This window comes from Brachycentrus maculatus, unplaced genomic scaffold, assembly GCF_059751285.1.
Source record: "Brachycentrus maculatus isolate JH-2025_06_01 unplaced genomic scaffold, ASM5975128v1 h1tg000589l, whole genome shotgun sequence".
Classification (NCBI taxonomy): Eukaryota; Metazoa; Arthropoda; class Insecta; order Trichoptera; family Brachycentridae; genus Brachycentrus; species Brachycentrus maculatus.
The window spans coordinates 464,340-485,722 of record NW_028281329.1 but is presented as its reverse complement, the minus strand read 5'-3'; the positions used below and the strand labels follow the sequence as shown (position 1 = coordinate 485,722).

General features: G+C 31.1%; 1 protein-coding gene across 2 annotated transcripts in view; it reads right to left on the bottom strand.

The window, feature by feature from the left end:
• The window catches only part of LOC148301211 (uncharacterized), a 188,214-nt gene that overhangs the window by 46,692 nt on the left and 120,139 nt on the right, over window positions 1-21,383 (bottom strand). Inside the window, exon 4 of one of the 2 annotated variants that reach the window (XM_088273541.1) lies at window positions 19,482-19,547. The gene's annotated coding sequence lies outside the window, so the exon portion shown is untranslated. Of the gene's footprint in view, window positions 1-4,603; window positions 4,883-19,481; window positions 19,548-21,383 lie in introns of those variants that run through there. The other variant, XM_088273542.1, reaches the window with a different exon arrangement.

The following is a 21,383-nucleotide window of genomic DNA, read 5'->3' as shown; positions in this document are numbered from 1 at the left end:
AAGTTGTGATTGGGAATATTCATAATATATGACGTTTTAAAAAACTATTTTAGTTCAAGGATAAAGCTGAACATATTGGCAAAGAGTCAAAAGTAATCAAATTATAACGTAGAAAAACGAGACACGGTGAAACTAACACAAATATGGATCTTCCCAAGTTGTGTGTTGTCAAAAATCCAAATAAATAGCTAAAATTGCTTTAATTAATTAATTGCAATTAATTGCTTTAATTAAATTTATTACAGAGTGTGTCAGAGTTGTAACCAATCGCAGCGTGAGACGTCTATCAATCAATTCCTCTGGGATACACAGCTCTTTTAGATGCTCTGGAAGCATATTGTGTATTTATTTATAATTACGTACTCGTATTTGTGATTATTAATTATTATTTTGGAGGTGGGATGGTATGTGAATTCGGAACATTTTAGGTAAACTTCTGACCGTTAAATACATGCAGGTAAAAATTGAGCACATACACGGTAGTGACCATTAATGATACCCGAATACCGAAAATCAAAGCGTTCATCCGGTTGTTAAATTATTAAATGACTAACTGACTGACCATCACGCCACTTCACCGCAGGGGTAGGCAGAGAGAATAGAACGCCACACCAATCTGTCTTTGCAAACAATCTTCGCCCCTCTCACATTAATGTACTCGTAACTCTTCATTCATACCCGCCGCGACTCCTGACCTGACCACTTTCAAGTATTTGAAAATGAAATATTTATACATTTTGAAAAAGGGTTAATTGTCAATTGTGATTCGGTTCAAAGTCAGATAAGATGTTACTAGCAACCAGGGGTGTGCCTTCCATGTAGGCAGAAAAGCAGTGTCTATTCTAAGTTACCCGCGTGACACGTAAAAACGCAACCAGTACCTACCCTACTTTACTAAGTAGTACCTAGCTTACCTTACTACCTACCTCTACTGTCTACCCTAATTATTTCTCAGACTAAAATATATCAATTAGATTACTAAAATTTCAAGTAAAAAACAACTATTTAGCGGTCTTATAAAAAATGTACTATCTGTATAGATTTTTAATCTAAAATAAATATTCTTTAGTAAAAAAATAATCCTATAACACAACTTCTAATAGTAAAACCATTCATAAGGAACACAAATTTAAAGAATCCCAACACAAATTTAAATAAAACAGCTTTATTTAGTTAGAAGACACAAAAATCACTTAATGATCCATAAACCTTGTATATAATAAGCAAGGTAAATAATGAATGCAATTCCCACCTTTAAAAAATATTGTATTTATGTAATTATGTGTAAGGTGAAAAAAAAATTAAAAAAAAACGTTAAAAATGCATTCGGGCTCTTGTCCTAACCTGATTTAAGAACCTCGAATCATAAAATCCATCAATTGATTATCATAAGTATAACGAAATGAGGGAAAATCCCAAAATCCCGATTATATTAAATGAATTTTATGAATGGTCGACTCCTCACGCATATCGCGTTAGAAATTGGAAATAAATATTACTAATATCAGTATTACCCATTTTCTAAGAATGGAGGGACCTGTTTACTGCTAATCACTCAATTAGGACCACTAGGTCTACCCATTAGAGGCCATCGATGTCCCTTACTTGAATGTCGGCAATACTTAGTAGAATAGATATGGTTACTACAGTCTCTCAACAAATTATCGTGACCACAAATTTAGAAAAATAGTTTATTTTTCACATGTAGAAATTCAGGCCTGCCAACCATTACAGAAAGATCTGTCAGAAAAATCTGTGATGACCGTTGTTCGCGTGTGGACAGTCAGTTCGGACAAATCTAAGTGTAGATTATTCGTGCAAAAAATCGGTGTGCGGATGGGTACACCGCAAAAACTTTAGGATCTAACAGATAAGATAAGGGTGAGTGGTCGTGTTTGGAAATATTTTTTGCAGGAATAAAAATAAGGAGAAAGATAAAAATCAGGGTGAAATCGCAAAATTGATTATATTGCGATAAGTGTACTGTTTTGGTATATGGAAGTCTAGACATTTACAGGGGTTATAACCTGTTATTGGTTGGTTTAAGTGATCACGTTATGTGTAACATTCACTGTAACATATCATCATTCTTCCCATGACCCCACATATGCACACACACACATATGGCTCACTCCTTTCAAGAACGTCGTAAATCAAAAAAACTTGATTTTTCAGGAGAACGTTTTTAAGGTTTAAAAATATAATACAATGTATAAAAAATAAATATCAAGCCACTTATTGAACTTTTTCTATGCAACAGATATTTTAAGGTAAAACCTGAAGGTTTTTTCTCCATTTGAAAAATATTTAGATTATTTAAAAAAATAATTCAACAATACCTTTTCTTCAAAATGCAAAAATAACACTTTCTGCCCTGTAGCGGGTAAAATTTAAGTTAAAAATATGCCTCTTTTGCTAGGATATAGTACATTTTCTGGGCATTCCGAAAACACGCACAACTGAAAATTGACGATTTTTGATTTATGACGTTCTTGAAAGGAGTGAGCGATATATGTGTCTGAGGGGGCTTTATGCATATGGAGGTAGAAGTATATTGGCTTTCAAAACAGCGTCTGGCAAACTAAGATAAAACAGACTAAGATAATACAATAATAATCCAGTGATATGAATGTTTAGTGGTCGAGATCTGAAACGCTTATCTACGAGATTGTGTATAGGAAGATCGACGCCAGAGCATTAGTCATCCGACAACTGCAGCCTATTTACTTATTTGACAACCTTAACGTAGACAATGCCTGTAAATTGAATATCCTTATCAGCAGAGCAGGGTTTACAGTATGCATAAGGCTTTGCAGGCATGAAGCCCAAGTTTATGTTTTACTTTCATAAAGTATTTACTACCGACACGATGAGATTAAGAATGCAGAGGGTGAAATGGCTCAAAGCAATCAATGAAAGTTATACAGAATTGCGTGTGATTGAAATATTCAGGAGATTCATCAAGAAAACCCAATAAATCCCAATTACCCTTGAAAGATTTCTTTCTTCATATTTGCGAAGCAATGATAAAAAAAAATTGTACCTACTGATGTTTTAGAGGCCCGATATTACTCTTAGATAGAAGAAAAAAAATACGCGCGGTCTATTATTTATTGACGTAAAGTTTACTTTGCAGAATTCCATGATCCATACATACAAGTAAAAATGAAAATGTTAGTTTGTTCAACATCTTAAGTCTTCCAAAGTTATTTACCGTTTGCTTTGAAATGTTGACACAACATTGAATTCAAGTACGCGCGTGTTGAATATACCTGCGACAGGCAAAAATTACTTTTAGAAAACAGTTTTGATCGCAATGGCAGCGCCATCTGTTGAACGTAACAACAGCACACATTATACTGAACGTTGTTGATAGCGGACAGCGTGTTTCTCGACAGCTGAACATATTGTATATCCACAAACATTGTGAAATTAAACATATTAGAAATATATCTTTTCCATTTTAACAGACTGAGCCACAGCAACGTATAGCTAGCTGGGTACAGTTAGTAATTAGCTATAAATCAACAGACTCTTTCTAATTCAACTTATCATTTGCCTTACGAAGAAAGCATGCATTGTCAACACTGAAAATGCCTTAGGTATAATACCCATCATAATATTTTTACAGCAGAATAAAATTCGTGTGTAAAAATGATAATAAAAAAACTAAAACCCTTCGTAGTATTCACACTTATAAGATTACTTACAAAGTTTTGCGTTATGTTTTATAAATATTACATATTATTATTATAAAAAACAGAAATAAAACAGAACAGACAAAATTATCTCAAGAGAAGTATATAGAGAACTCAAGAGGAGAAAAAATTGTAAGAGGCTTTTACCGCATTTCAAAAAATATAATTACTTGGTAATAAAATGTAACGAATGAAGTATCTACATTTCAGGGTATGACGAAGAAAAATAAAAAGGAACAACTTTTAATCACGGAAAACTAACTATATAACTAACTATATATTGAAAAATAACTATATAATCCGTAAAAAATCTCAATGCAAATGCCGTAGAATAATAGGTTTATAGGTAGGTATTAATCGTGATATCATGTTTTCTCTTGACAGATTCATAGTTATTTAACAAAAATAGTTGGTAATTTTCCATTAAGTAATAAAAGACTAAATAATTTTGTAATAAAATTATCAATACTCAATGAACACCTAATGAATGCATGTTATATGCTGATATTGAAATTCCTACTTATCGCTAATTTTCTGCTTGAATTTATCATTCGGCTTTTATAGCAATAAAAAAAAGAACTTTGGTGTTGTCATATTAATTTAGTATTTTCAAATTTATTTTAAACATACCATGTACATAAAACAAATAAATTAAGAATTACAAAATAAGGAGTTAATTTTAAAAAAATAAATATGCTGCGTAGTAAAATATTGCTAAAAAATAATAAAAAATAATAAATGAGGCCGAAATCATAAATTTAATGTATTTTTTTAAAAAATGATTTAAACAAATAAAGGATTTAAATAAAATGGGTAGTAAAAAGTTTTAATGAAATTTCTGAACAAAAAATTGTATTGATAAAACATTAAATAGAAAATTGGTAAAATAATAAAATTATACATACGATAAAAACTCTATTCTTCCAGGATGGCTGGACGAACAATCACCGTTAACAAATTCAATAAATATAAAAACAAAACAAATAAACAACAACAAAAATCACGAAACCTTGTTTTAATTCACTCGGCAAGTCAAAACAATAAAACACAGGAAAAAACTTGTCAGTCTATTCACTTGCTTAAAAGTTTCAGCGGGCTGAAAAGTGTTCACACAAGAGAGACTTTTAAGGCTGTATTACTCGACTCGATACGCGTCCATCCGCTACCAGCGGTAGAGTTACTATGGGACTATGAGATGTGCTGCGTTATGATCTGACGTATGGTCTGAACGAGACAAGTGGTGAACCAATTAGCGGGGATAACTAGGGCGCAGTGTAAAAAGAGAATTAATATTTAACAATATAAAAAAATTAGTGTATTTTTTTTGGTTAAAAAAATAAGAATTTTGGTACGATTTGGAAGGAACAAAAAATTAAAATTACCCTTTACTAATTTATACACTATTTTCTCCAATATAAAAAAAATATTCAGTATGATTTAAAACGAACAATTAAACCAAGAAGCGATTATTTTTTTTAACATTTAAATTATTGACAAATTAAGGTATTTTGTATTTACTACTGTTAAATTTATATTTGCTTTCTTTAGAGAGTTTCTTTTAATTTTTATATCACGTGAACAGCTAAATATGTAGTACGAAAGAAAATAATAATTACCGCAGGAAAAACAATATGTACTAATAAAATACGTATGCTGATGAGACGATTTTACTATATGTACATATTTTAAATCTCGGCGAAAATAGAGATTTGAAATATGTACATTCATTAACATTTATAATTGTAGAATCATAATATACTTGACGATAGCTGCCTTTATACGTACGTTCTTTTCCGTGCGATTATTATGTGCCACATTGTCAAATTGTCTATGCCATCGGTCGGAATAAACCGTAAAAAACCCTCGAGCAGTGCCAAATCTATAACCATGTCACTAACTGAAAAGAGACGGCATATTATTGTCAACTCTCATCATACCTGTATGTCATGTCGGCATCTCTCCTTCCTTGTAAGCAAAGTGCCAGGGCGTCTGTGCCAAGTGAATCTATGGTAGAGCTGGCACCAACCAAGGCCAAGGTATGGATACGAGTAACTTGGTAAAAGTATCGCGTGCTCTGCTAACGGACGAGGAATATACACGCCAGTTTCGACAACGCTCCCTTTCCTACATCACACGCTATTCGCGCGGTAAAGTGCATACGTTTAAAGGTAGCATTGCGTTGTGAAGTCGAATACGGTAATTTCAAGTGTAATTAGTTGCGTATTACACAATACAGTAGTTTTGAATTAAATCAAGTCATCAAACGAGGTAGTCAGATGTCAATTGATAATGGTTTCACATATTTTTCAAAATCAACTTCGAAAATATGGCATTTAATTTTATATTCAAAACACAAATTGTCTCAACCGTTTCAAAGAATCAATCAGGTATTGGAATTCAGTGACTAATATATTACAAAATGATTAAATGAAAAAATGTGAGGGCTACAAAAATAAAATAGAAATAATCTGTTGTGTACCAATGTATTAAAGTAATTTCTTCAATTTTAAGAAAGCAATGGTTTACTCTTTCACGTGTGTATATATTTCAAAATATTGTTTATTTTAGCACTCTTTGTCCTTAGAACCTGAACGCCGACTAGAGATTACTTCCAAGAAAATTTCTAATTTTATTATCCTTTTGACACCTTAAAATACAAAGCACTCTTGAACAAAACCGTTAGGATAATAATAAAATAAACAAGGTGAGAAAAGCTATGACGACAAAAATAATAATTCCATAACAAAAGAATTTGCTACAAACTAATCCGAATATTTCTATGAAATCTCATAGAGATTTTTTGCTTGTCCTCAAACTTTAAGAAGAAAAAAATCACGGGTGAGTATTAAATTATGTAGTATAATGTGAAAATTGCCGCTTTGATCTATTAATTTAGACAAATGATCAATACGGAGAAGTAGAAGCCGTTGGAAGCGACAAAGATTCATTAATTATTATAATTTATATTTATTATGTGAACAACGTAAAATATAGAACTAAATTGTTCTATTAACCTTTTTACATTGTGGTTTTGTAGTATCTACTCGCTTTTCTTTACGAAGTCTTCGTAGACACGACTAGAAAATGCGAAAAAACAGTGCAGTAAATTTCATGCGACGCAAGTAGGTGTATTATTCATTTTGTTTTTCATTTCGATGGGGTCAACGAGTTGATCAACTTTTACAAGGTGTCTCCGATTTGATATTAGATTCGTCAAGTATTGTTGTGGTGATCATGAGCCGGAGAGAGAGCACGTGCTTGCCCTACACTTACCGCTACTGTGTTTACACACTACACATCTGATTGGCTGGTGTTCCCAAAGTGTAGGGCAAGTGTCATAAAAAAATGATACCACTTTTTATTACGAATTTTTACAATTTTTTCGCAAGACCATGAAAACGTAAGTTACATTAGAAAAAATTAAAAATGTTAATTTTTTCTTTCATATATTTTTTTTACAAAAATGATACTTATATTAGTATATAAACACTCCCCGAAATTTTTTGTCTACTGGTTTCGAGAAGTACCTACCCATCTCTTCGTCAGGACAATCAGTACGTACAATCAGCATGCAAACAATGCTACACGTCACTACCATAGCACTATTCACACACTTATAACTACATTAAATGTTGATCACATATCATTTTGGTCGACTAATGATTGCAGAACATACATGCAGTAAAAGCCGAAGTCTGACTATTTTTTCATCTGATAACAAATAAGTTAATATAAAATAAAATAATGCAAAATAGCCTTTAAAACAGACAGATGATCTGAAAATAAATAAAAAAGTTTAAGGGTTATTTTACTCCCCAAGATTTTATAAAATTAGATTTTTTAGATACTGTTTGTGCCTAGATTTTAAACTGTTGCATTTTATAAATTCTTAGAATTATATATATTTATACCTATATTCATGAACCGTGTTATTATTTGATTACATTACAAAAACTCCATACAAAAAATAGTTTGGCATGTCTTTAACCTCTATATCCTACCTATGTTCAATAAAAAAACTGCTTTCGCTATTGGTATTCGACATGTCGGTTTAGAACGACTGTATTTTTTTTGAGAATAAGACGATTTCAACCAGATTACAGTGAGATACAGGGGGTGGGGAACGACCAAACTGTTTTTTTTTTTTTTAATATTATTATACAGTTTTCGCTACAAGTTAAAATTTTAAACGTAAATAACGGTGGTGAATTAACGGAAGATATATTTTTGAATCACTTACTCGCCAGAGATCGTAAACAAAACGAGAGAAAGGTGACGTCACGCCTAAAGTATGAGAAACAGTGGCCAAGAGAAGAAACAAGGCGGCTCGCGGTGTCGTAATTGGGATTTTACCAGATCCTGTATGAAGTAAAAACGGCGCGGGAGGGCTAGCGGCTCGGCCGACCATCGTACTCTGAAAGGGACTGTCAACATTCATTGACAATTTTCTTTTACATTCTTTTCAAATTTCATTAAACGCACGTGAGGCGGATTCATTGTCTCCAAAGCATTAATGAATAGAATTACATTAGTTGTACAATCGTGGATAAAAGCGCCAGACCACTAAATATAATAATATAATAATAAAATCGGATATACAGGGCTGACGAAGTTCGATGTTAGTTTAGAAAAAAGGTCAAGGTTTATAAAAAATACAGGAAAATGTAACGAATTGACCCACCACTTGGTTTTATTGATTTAAAAAAATACATTAATTCTATAAAGTTAATCACTTATTAAACTAAACTGAAAAAGACGTATGCAACATACACTGTACAAACAACACTTCTTTTGGTGTATATATATATATATATATATATATATATATATATATATATATATATATATATATATATATATATATATATATATATACACCAAAAGAAGTGTTGTTTGTACAGTGTATGTTGCATACGTCTTTTTCAGTTTAGTTTAATAAGTGATTAACGATTAGGTGTTAACATAACGAAATACAAAAAAAAAACCTATTCCTGTTATGTCATGCGTCTTTTTGCTGCATTTCATCGTTAAACTTCGTAATTTTTTTTACCTATATTTTTAGGGAGTTCTTTCATCTTATATTGGTCTAAAAAAATATGAATAAATCAGAATTTTAAAAGTCAACAAAATGACATATCTCGAATAATAAAAACCAATGTTTAAAAAATAGAGTTTTCAAAATGTTTAATGCTTACTGTCGTTGTTAATTGAGTAAAACAAAGCAAATTCGTTTGCGTTTTTTAAGAACATAGGTCCTGATGGCAGCTAATTTACAAGCATTTTTTTTCTATGTTGAGATGTCAAATATACAATAATTCTTAAGCGGAGAAACCCAGATTCGTGAATGAGAATTTGGACACAACCAATTTATTTTTATTTTTAAGAGAATGAGTGCATTTTTTATCATTTGCATTTTATTTTAAGTGAACGAGTGCAAAATACAGAATGAGAGGATCCGATGTAGCCTGATGTTTAGCCTATACGATTAGATCATACGAAATGAAAAAATGTTCATACCATATACTCAAAAGCGTTTAAGCATGCAAGATAAAATAATTGATGCAATCATATATGTATTTATAACGCAAACTTGCCAGAGACCTCGTAAGAAGAAGAGGAAGAAAGAATATGTATACAAAAACAGTACACGATGTTGTAAACGAAAAATAAAAAAAAACGCATTGTGTTTTTAAAGAAGGTACTACTTATTACGACAACACTAAACGTGTGGCACGAACTTCACGATCAAAAGAAAAAAAGATCATTCGCTGCAAAAAAGCTTAACACTGTTGACCTCAATTGAAATAATTTAGGCCTTTGCCAAATCGTCATAACAATACGTAACATGTTGCACTATTACATGTCGAAAAATGGCATTTCGAGATAAATCACTTGATAAACAAATTCATCTGAGAATAATACAATAATGGTAAATCCGCCAAATATACTACATTTATTATCTTACAGCACTATTCATAAAGAAATGTCTTAATATTGCTTTATGGATAGATGTCAATATAACAAAACACTCGTCACATGCAATTAAAATACTGCAAACGGTGTCAGCCCTAAAACTTGTCTGCTATTCTCATTTTCCTCTTCTTAAAATTATAACCCACACGTGTGTCTAAGACTCCGGAACATGGAACCGATCAATTTACCTTTACGCAATTAACGATAAAGTTATCAACAACTAATTATTGTGTACGGAGTAAGACTGCTATATTGCATCGGTTCATTGATTGTATCATTGTCTATGATACGAAATGAAAATTAAGGTAATTTATCGCAAGTTATCATTCGCAAACTTTGACGTCAGTACGGGTTAACGTAAGTTTTAAATTTAATAACGACATTGGTTTTTAACAATTTGAACATAATAATAACTGCGGGCCGGTGAAAATAGGAATAATATTTCAAGCAGCAATGAAAACAATAAAATTATATTAGAGTTACCATCATTATTTTGGGCAGTATCTTTAGAAATCGGATTTCTATATTCAAAAACAGATTAGGAGTTAAAGAGTATTGAATAATAGACGAAATTCACCATAGATAAAAAAGTAATAATATTACTACTTAAATAATGAATTTCCACACAAGGGATTATGAACAGTTTTATTGATATCTTTGATAAAAAAAATCTAAAATAAGAATTGTCAGGTTGTGTAGAAAAAATGGTAAAAAAATCCAAATATTTCTATTGAAAATTTTGCTATGAAAATAATTCTTACAAACGTTATATAAATCACATGGAACCAAAAAAGGCATAAAAATATGTAATCTACAATTTAGAGCCAGATAGCCAAAGGGCCATTGTAGAATGTTGAGTTCCCCTGAATTGGTCCATGGTCCTCAGTAGAGTGATAGCGGAACACTCTCGCGTGTCGAGTTAGAAGGTGAGCGGAGGGCGAGTGTGAGAATGCGGTGCGCTATGTGCAGTGTGACGCAACACTACACCGCTCATGTAGCGGCTAGAGTAGCGAGGTTCGGTTCCCGACTAGAGCGTAGCCGTGAGGTGACCGTGGGGACTAATTGCCGGACGGTCCACCACACGATAGTGCACTGGATACTGCACACTGGAGTAGCGCGGCTGTCCAAATTTAAAACACAGTAAGGGACATTTTTTTGTAGTACGTTTTTTTTGCATTTTTGGACTAAGTAGAGTCTACTTAATCCATAAATGCAAAAAAAAAACGTACTACAAAAAAATGTCCCTTACTGTGTTTTAAATTTGGACAGCCGAGCGGAAAGTGGTGCCTTCAAATCAATTCACGAGAATAATTGAAAGTACGAGAAAAGTAATGCTCTACGGTAACATACCACATAAAATCAACTAAAAATCGTAACGTTTTTATTATTCAAAATGTATTGTTTTATTTTTATTTTTAAATAAATATCCCTTCTCTAAAATATTTTTTTTTATATTGATTTGGAAGTCGCTTTGTGGTTAATAATAATAAATCTTTATTCCAGCTTGACTAAGTGGTGGGTGCAATACTTAGTCAGCCATATATGTTTTACAACATTTAATATCCATCCATTTTTAATTTATGTTTTACTTGGTATAAACCACTATTTCTTCTTATTTCTAATCTATCGTATTTTAAACCTTGCACTTTAATTCAAACACGGTATTTGAAAATGATGAGGAATGCACCCAAACACGTGTTACAATCGATTTTAAGAAAAAGTTGTAAATATCAAGTAAAACTTAAATGACAGGTGCCGTGGCGTGATTGGATAGACGCTCGACTGTGAAACTGGCGTCGTGGGTTTGATTCCCGACAGTCGCAAAACGAATTCAAGATTATTTTCAATTGGACTGGGTGTTTGTGATGTATTTTTCACATTAACCTTCCCTATCCTTACTATTCCTACCTGCAGACAAGCCTCTAAAAGTAGAGTAGCTTTGCGGGTTATTCCTCTATAATAATAAAAAAATCTTCAGTAGGTATATTATTTTGTTTTTATCATTTAAATTTAATATATTATTAGATTAAAACCAATATTTTTAGCTTTTCCACTTTATTTTTATTTGACCAGCGACCGGGTTTCGTCGTTACCGACATCATCAGACTGGTATATATTAAAAATACATAATATATTAAAAATATATATTATATTATTATAATATAATACATATTTTTAATAATATATTAAAAATGCAATTCCATCACGAAGTGTCAGTGGATAATATAAATCTATCATTTAAATTTAGTTACTCGTTACACCATTATTATAACACCTTATAAATCTATCTAAATCGATATTCTGACTTGCAGCAGCAAATCAGCATCGCGTGAATGACATTGATTTCTCCTCGTATATTGTGAGTTGTGAATTGACGACATGGCTCATTCATAAATCAATTATCGTATAGATTTACTATTTACAGTTTACAGGGGAGGTTATTGACATTTGTCCTATGGGTATCTTGTGTATGAATGAGTTTCTTAAGGAGAAATTGAAATTCATCTAAATTGGTGAGTTAGTAGTCTCAATTTAATTTTCTCACTTTAATACCCTTTTCACTCATTATCTCGTTATTCCACCGTTTTTGGTTTAAAAATATTACAAATAATTTCATACAATTTTTTGTTCATGTTTCAAATAGATGTAAATTAATTCATTACTATAAAATGTAACAAAAAAATAAAAAAATAAAAAATCGTACACCATAAAGCTATACATAGGAAGGCACGTTTGTATATACAAAGGTAGATGCTTGTTAATAGAAAAAAAATATTTTAATTTGAAGGAAATAAAAAAACACATAGTTATCAAGCGAGGAATTTTTTCACAAATAAACAAACAACAAATAACTTTGATAAAAAACTATCGATATATTTTATGTATATTTTTTGGATATCTGATTCGAATTGAATTATTTCGATTTATCTCGACCCTAATGCAAAATCATATGGAAATATATTCAAAACTAAGCTGAATTTAGAATCACACACTTAAAATGCATCCGCCGGAAGGTGTTTAGTATATCCCTGCACGTACCTACCGGCGTTTGTTAATTCGATGCAAAAGGATTAAGAAAAATAATAATGAGAAGAAAATAATTAATGCTAACATTTAGTAATAAACAATACCTCTTCCCTTGACTTATTTCTTAGGTCGACATGCAATGTAATAGACTGCAGTGCTCGTGTATTAATTGGCCTCTATCATGATACCCATTTGCAAAGTGGTACAATGGTATGGAACCTTCTTACATAAGATGAGCGGTAATTAATTAATGGCATTATAATTTCTGTCAGTTTATAGTAAGAGAAAATTTGCGGTCAATTTATAGTGAGAGAAAATTTAGCCAATAAGCTATGCAGAAAGTGAGATTAAATAAGATTGGTCTTAATAAATTATAAGACTTATTTATTCTTTTACAAAAATGTTAGTAATATTAGTATACAACCACATTGTGACATAAAAATCCCGGTGAGTGGTTGTACAATATATTAATATTACTAACATTTTTGAAAACAAATAAATAAGTAAAAATGACTAACCACAATTAAATGCTTTAAATATTAAAAATATTGAGAATATTATAAGAAATTGTTAAAATCGATTAAACTTAAACGATCTTAATGTAAATAGGTAAAGTTCTTTATAGAAATAACGCTGGAAAGCCAAGTCATTCATAAATTACATGGAAGAGGAAATGATTTGAAGGTTGTTTTAAGTAAAAACTGTATTTCTCATCACCGGAACAGAAGATATCAATTAATATAAAACCATAACGCAACCCGGAGTGGAAATATAAACATCATTTGTGAATGTTATAAGAATATAAAAAAAAATATTTCAAAAAATCAATAAGTACCGTGTCGGTGAGTTTTTTTTCGATAGTATACAAATAATTATCATTTTTTTCTCGATCACAGTAACTTCCTGTAAATATATTCTATTGAAAGCATGAATTGAGTTATAAAATTATGTAGTTAAGATTACCGATACGATATTATCACATACGACATACGACAGTGTTCATTAGGAGGGGTAAAACAATGTTCATCCCTGATGTAATTTTAGAATTATCACTGAAATTTAACAATTTCAAATAATTTTAAAAGAAACTTAAGTAGGACTAACATATGAATTAAGGGAAAACAAAGAAAACGGTAGTCTGTTAACGTTATATTATTAACGACGTTTTCATTTTTTTATAAGTATTTGTGACATAATTACAATTCGTTAATTTTGGATTGATTTGGTTTGACATACATTTTTAACTTATATCAAAAGTTTTTGCTTAATACCGAATGTTTACAAAGCTGATATTACCGATGCAAATTTGAAGGAAAATAAGGTTCGATTCGTTGATTCCCAATATCATAAACCACATAATACAATATACCATATAGGAATCCATGCATTTGATAACATGCAAAGTCAATACCTAAAGTACCATAATACTGCGGGATTTTTAAATATTTAAATAGAAAACCGATTTCTGACTCGATGGAAGAGTTATGGACTTGCTTTATACGAAGGGATTGAACGGACATTAACCCTAGTGAACCTTCTAGCTGGGGTGGTGAACTGCTACCTGGCATTACAGCAAAGGTCGCCGAAACACATTTATAAGTTTACAGTTCATACGCCTTGAATGGGTATCATATTCAAAGCTGCATGTTGATAAACGACAACATATACGTAGCAAACTTAAGGACAAAGAAGACACATAAATAAGCGTACATATTTAGTATCATTATGAAATACAAAATATTAGATTTAAGTTCTTAACTGACATTTATTGGTGGAACTGCATATTATAGTATGAAATAATAACTAAATAGTTTAATGATGTCGGTTACGATGAAACCCGGTCCCTGATCAAATAAAATTTATGTGGAAAAAACTATATATGTAGTTATTATTTAATTCTATATAAAAATATAAATTGCTTGATGTACAAAGGAACTAGTACTATTCAGAGGATATAAAAAGTACGTGTATTTCTTAACAACAATATTGTACAAAAATCAGGATACGAAGCGAGCTGTATAAATTGAAATCTCATAGACCAAATGGCTTATGCCATGGTTTTCAAGAAAGAAAAAGTGTTGAAATAAAATGAAAAAAACTGTGAAATGTCCAAAATAACACAACCTGCCCTTATATTATTTACAGGCACTAAAAATAGTCCTCTATCGGAACAATGGGATCATTTCAACGGTCATTTTTTAAGCTAATAAATTCGTATAGAAAATCACAAGACAATCAGTACTATTCTTATTGTAATCTGTAGAGAAGTAAGGGAGATATAAAGAATTAAACTGTGCTCATTTTAATAAAACGAAAAACAAGGATTTCCTTATGTCATTAAGTGTGGTGTCATACTGTGCTATAAGATCGCATAATATGACGTCACAGTTTTTACCTAAAATGTCTCTGGTTTATAGTACAGCTTTCTATTTCTATGAGTTGTTTACGAAGTGCGGGCCGGTCGACTGTCAAACTGATAGGGTACAAGGCGCGCATTATCATACAATATTTTTTTTAATGGTTGCATTCTGCCTAAGTGTAGAAATATTGTTCGATATCTAAAAAAACGATAGTGGGAAAATTTGTACTTGCTTAAAACTCGTATTCTTTATGGAAATACATAATATATATTATAAATATATTATAGGAAAAAAAAAAGAAAATATAACTTACCATTAACACAAATATCTTTCCATAAAGTATTTTTTCAGTTCATTGGCATTCAGCTGGCTAATCTAGGTAAAGGCAATATATTGCAAGGACCTTACTGCAAATTTAGTTGTGTTTATCGGTTCCACATGTATTTTATTATGTCCTCAATGATGAGTTTCTTAGTCGTTTTGAACATTAGTCGTTTAATTTTGAACATTATTTCAAGGCTTGTATTTGTAGTATGTTGGGAGAATATCAAAAGGTATTATGTTAGTGCTCAAACAAATGTCCTTTACTTCGTACCGTGGAGGATTAAAAGCGAAATCTAATATAAATTAGCGAAGCGCTATTTCGAGGTATACGATGCAAATAGGATAATGAAATTATATTGAATAAAGATTATTGCCTTTAATTATTAGATCAATGAGACGTTATCAAGGAGGAGCTAGAGTATAGATTGATAAAATTATCGTATAAGCAAATTAATATCGAAAGTCAATGGATCGTTAATTTTATACCATAACGTAATAATATCAAAGGAGTAAGTAGTGGTTTCAATTAGTTTCTATCAAAAATCCATTTGATTTTAGTGAACAAACATTCATAGTGGTCTATTCTACAAAAGCGATTAAAGAGTATTTATATTAACATATCGACAAACATATTCCTTTTATGTTACGAGTCTTCAACGAAAAGCGAAAAATGTAAATATGTAAAATCAATTTGACAAAAAGTAATTTACAAAAGAAAGTACAGAGAAATATTGATTTTTTACCAAAATAAAATTTTCTAGTTATTGCCAATATACAAATAAGGTGGTGTACAACCCGAAATTCCTAAACAAAGATTTGGACACACTCAAACTATTGTAAAAAATTACTTAAATAAAATTGAACATTACATTTTAGGGCATTTCCTAGTATATGATTTATACGAGTAGATGATTCGGAAACGAATATCACATGCATTACTGAAGGTTTCTGATACGAATGCATTTCAGCAGAACTTCGTGCGGTCGTGAACTTATGAAATTTAAATATTCTGATTAGCTAAATAAACTATTGATATTGAATTAGATTCCAGGTAGACGTTTGTTGCAATGCTATTTAAATAATTCTAGGAATTTATTATTATCTGTATTATACCGAATAAAGTTCTCATATATAATTTAAAAACCTTAGTAATCACCAAGAACATTAGTGTCTTCTTTAGAAAAAAATAGATCCCCTGTTAAAAATATAATCACATGAAAATCCTTTGATTTTTTTACTTGAACCTCCTCCATCAATCAATTTATCTTCTTACAGGTCTAATAACGTAATGAGAACGATTAAACTAGCTGAAAGGTTAGTAAAAATACGTGAATTAAGATATCAACTTAGAGGTTAATTTGGGGGCATCGTACCTAACGTATTATAATAGGTATTTACCTACATCTATAATACAATAAAATATTTGTAAAATTAGGTAAAAAAGTTACGATCGTGAATTAAATTTCATTAACGCTCTAAAATAAAAATGATATAATTTTTAATTTCATATAAGGCATTGATACTGTTAATCTGTGTACATAAGAGTGTAAATATTCAAAATCTTAAATCTTCTAGCTATTCACCGATTGTTTTGAAATTACAACGCAACGTTGCATTCGAATACAAGCGTATTTTTATAAACACCTGTGACAGATACTTTTTTTAACAGCATTTTGACCAGAATGGCTGCGCCGTCTATTGAACGCAACAGCAACACAAGCAAAACTAAACATTACTCATGGCGGACAGCTTGCTTCTTGACAGGTGTTGTGATTAAGTATTTTTAATGTTTTCGATGGGATTGTTGTTTCATAGATTTTTTAAAATATTTTCATTGCTTCAAAATTTGAATTAAACATATTAGAAATATGTGCATTCTATTTTATTTATTTTCCGTTTAAACAAGCTGAGCCACAGCAACGTAGCCGGGTATGGCCAGTATCAAATAAAAATTACTATTAATAATTTTTCGTAAATGGTTTGTGGTGAAACTAATATTCAAACTAATACTTCATTATGATGCCCCATACAAATTTCTGTACAAAAAATAATTCAGCCCATAATAACTTACTATATACTTAATATAAATTTATAAATACATATGTTATTTTTATATTGAAGTTTTTTTTCAGTTTATTGTTGGAGAGATTAAATTTGACGCACATGTACAATCTATCAAATTATTAGAACGATTTTTGTATGACCAAGGTTACATACTAATTATTTTCAATTGACTGCGAGGCATACTTCCTGTATTATAAATAATAACAATAACATAATAATCGAAGTTGAATGTGATCGAAAGGTCTTCGTTGAAAAATTTCATTTGATGGACATTTATATTTATTTTCAAAAGATATACCTACCTAGAAAACGCGAGGAACGATTTGAAAAAAAAAACGAGTATATGGAAATTCAGTATTTGTACTCACTAGATATAAAAATACAAAAATAGCAGTATAAAAATAACATGCCGCCTAAAATTTATAAAATATAACTAGCTAACCATCACGGCACTTTCCCGCAGGGGTAGGAAGTGAGAATATAACGCCACACCAAAAAGTATTTGCGAACATTCTGCGCCTCTTCCACATTCATGTACCTTCTTATACATACCCTCAGATTATTTCGACTCCAGACTACCTTCAAGCATTTAAAATACTTTATCATGACAAATTTTCCTCGATATTTCTCTGTTTCTATTAGCAGCTACATTCGCCTCATAAATTCCTCTTTGATATTCTTTGTACACTCATTTGATCCACATACCCAAACCATTTCAACACACCTATCTACATTTTATCTTTAATCCTTATCTCAGTCTAATATATGAATAATTTTTAATAATAAAATATGAATAAAAAATTTCTTCATTTTCCTTCAAAAGATCCCAAACAGGATACAGGTCATTTGACTTAAAACAAGAAAATAACCTGCGGAATCAATACATTGACAGTTTTTTAAACGTATTTTTGAAGCGAGTGTTTTTGCCTAGAATTTTCACTCATGAATTACATGAAATTTTAGTAAATTATAACTTTAAACATAAAAAGTAAATCCACTCACGAGTAGACATAGGCTATGAAACTAATAAAGTTGACGCCTGAGTGGGGACATGATAAACGGTGTTGCATAAGCCGTAGCTAGATTTCAGAGTCACTTAGATGTTAGGTAATTTAAAAAAATGAAACGTATTTTTTCCTTGCTTCAACTAGCCCTTAATCTTTTCTCTTCAAATTTGAAAACATACGATATATATTTACAATTTTACTACGAGGTCGTTTTGGTGATCATAAAAATGCTTTGTTATCCTTGCCTGGAGTGATCTCAGCCGTGATAGAACAATAGTAGGGCGTGTATGGTAATAAGTAGTACCTACCCAATTCCACCTATAGATGGCCATATCTCTTGCCATCGGAATACTAACCATGCCAATTACCCATTTGTCAAGTATAACACGTTTCCTCGATAACATTCATATTAAGAAAATAATATGCAAAAACGCCATTACGCACAGGGTGGTTCGAATCAAATATTGGTATACTACAGATAATTCAATTAAACGAATTTCAAAAAGGATTAGGTATCTATTAAGTCGACGTTTACTTAAAAATATTAAGAAAAAAATGCAAGTAGACCTTGATAAGAAGCAGTTAATAGAGAAAAAAAATTTTTTTTTTGATACACTGGCAATGAAAAGATATGAATTAATTTTCTCGTGTTATTTCATACACGAAGGTATAATATTAATGCTTTAATATTCTTAATTAGTCCGCCTCCGTGGTGTAACGGTTAGCGTGTTTAGCTACCGTGCTGAAGGTCCCGGGTTCGATTCCCAAGGTGAGGGGTGAAAATAAATATAAATGATTTTAAACTCTAATATTCATTTAATATTACCCTGAAGCGCAGTAGTAATCACCTTGTCTTCGTGAAAGTAACGATCAAGATAACACTCCTTCAATACGGTGCAGTGCCCTATGCATCATTGGGTGCCCTATGCATAAGAGTTAGAAGAAGAAAGTGAAAACTTATTTACTTAGGTGTTATCCCAGATTATCAATAAATAGTAAAAAAAATATATTAAAATAAATATGCTTACATTTTCAATTAGGAAAAGGCATCGGAAATGTCCTATTTCAAGTCCTCAAGCGCGCAGATATTTTTCCTGTAAATAAAATAAATATTACTATTTGCAACATTTAATGTATTTCACACATTCATTCGAGTTTTCGAAACACCGGGTATTATGCGGAAATAATCGATAATTTTGTACATATCTCGTCAAGTATAAAAAATATCATAACATCAGATAAAATATATTACACATTTGCATTAAGTCCTTTTGTAACGAACCTTCGAATTAATTATCCGATTAATTTCCTTGAACCATCCGATGCACGTAAACTCGATAAGGTGCCATCTTGGTGGACACGAACACAACAGAATCAAAGACAGAGGCGATATTCTAAATTTAACACACGTATTCAAATTATCACACCCGGAAAAAATCAATTCGAAGGTATGGGTCTTCCGATAGCGGCGAGAGAGCTTTAAAAAAGTCGTCAACATACACATATGAGTGGTTGAACTGTCAATAAAAAAATATATATATTATTGTTGCAAGTAAGGTTTGAGAAATAAATAATTTTTGAGTTCTGTCAGAATAAAGATAAAGTGCTTTTACTGAAAAATAAATTTTAATATATCTGTTATAAAAAGTAGTCAAAATGAAGAGAAAAACTACTGGGAAGGAATGATGGGAGCAGTAGAGGGTAGAAGAGGCATAGTCAGAAAGTTATTTACATTTTTGACATCTCAACATAGATGAAGATGAATATGGAGGTTTGGGCATTTGCAGGGCTTACAACCGTCATAGGCATGATTGAGTGATCACTTTAAACACGTGTAAAATTCACCCATTCACACTACTAAATTTTTGGAATTTCTAGATATATTGATCAAACTTGTAGCACAGGACATGTGAGTTCACAGCTGCCGTCTATGTTGGAATAGGGCATAGGGTTTAAAATAACTTCTAATCGGAGATAATATAGATTTGTAAACAAGTATTTGTACACACTCAAAATATTGTAAAAAGAAAGTCATTCTTTCACAATACACAGGAATGGATCGGGATTAATTATGCTAAATATGTCTTTCGCGGAACTATTTATGATATTTTAGGATATAGGCCAACTTTCATTGATTGGAGAGGTAAAGCGGAATATTTTTCTAGGTTTGTACTAGATAGTGATCGAACGGGAGAACTTGAGTAGGAATGAAAGAAAGGTTGATAGACAAGAAGAAGCCCCAATAAAACCGGTACAGTACAAAGTATCGTGATTTATAGATGTCATAAATACGGAAAGGTCAATCATCATCTTTAATGATTGAGAATTCTGCTTTAAAATATCTCTCGGCGCATAACGAGGATGATAAATTGCGAGGCACGGATGGCTGTGTGGATTTTGCAATACAATTTGCAATAAAATACAGGTAAATAATTGAAGTATTTATTACAAAGTAGCCGAGACGGTGGAATTGCAAATAAAAAGAATTCGTAAATAAATCAATTTCGAAATTTCTTTCATCCTTATCAGCATCAAATGTTGCATAGGATATTGCATTTGATTGGTGTTATATGATTAGCTAGGTTACGATATCAGTATAGGATATTAAATTAGTATAAAAACCGTAGTTATTTTATTAGCTATAAGATTTTATTAGATCACACACTGGCCGATGATTACACAAAGATATCGCTCACTCCTTTCAAGAACGTCATAAATCAAAAATCGTCAATTTTGAGTTGTGCATGTTTTCATAATGCTTAGAAAATGTACTTTATCTCAGCAAAAGAGGCATATTTTTAACTTAATATTTACCCGCTACAGGGCAGAAAGTGTTATTTTTGCATTTTGAAGAAAAGGTATTGTTTAATTTTTTTTTAAATATACTAAATATTTTTCAAATGGAGAAAAAATATTCAGGTTTTACCTAA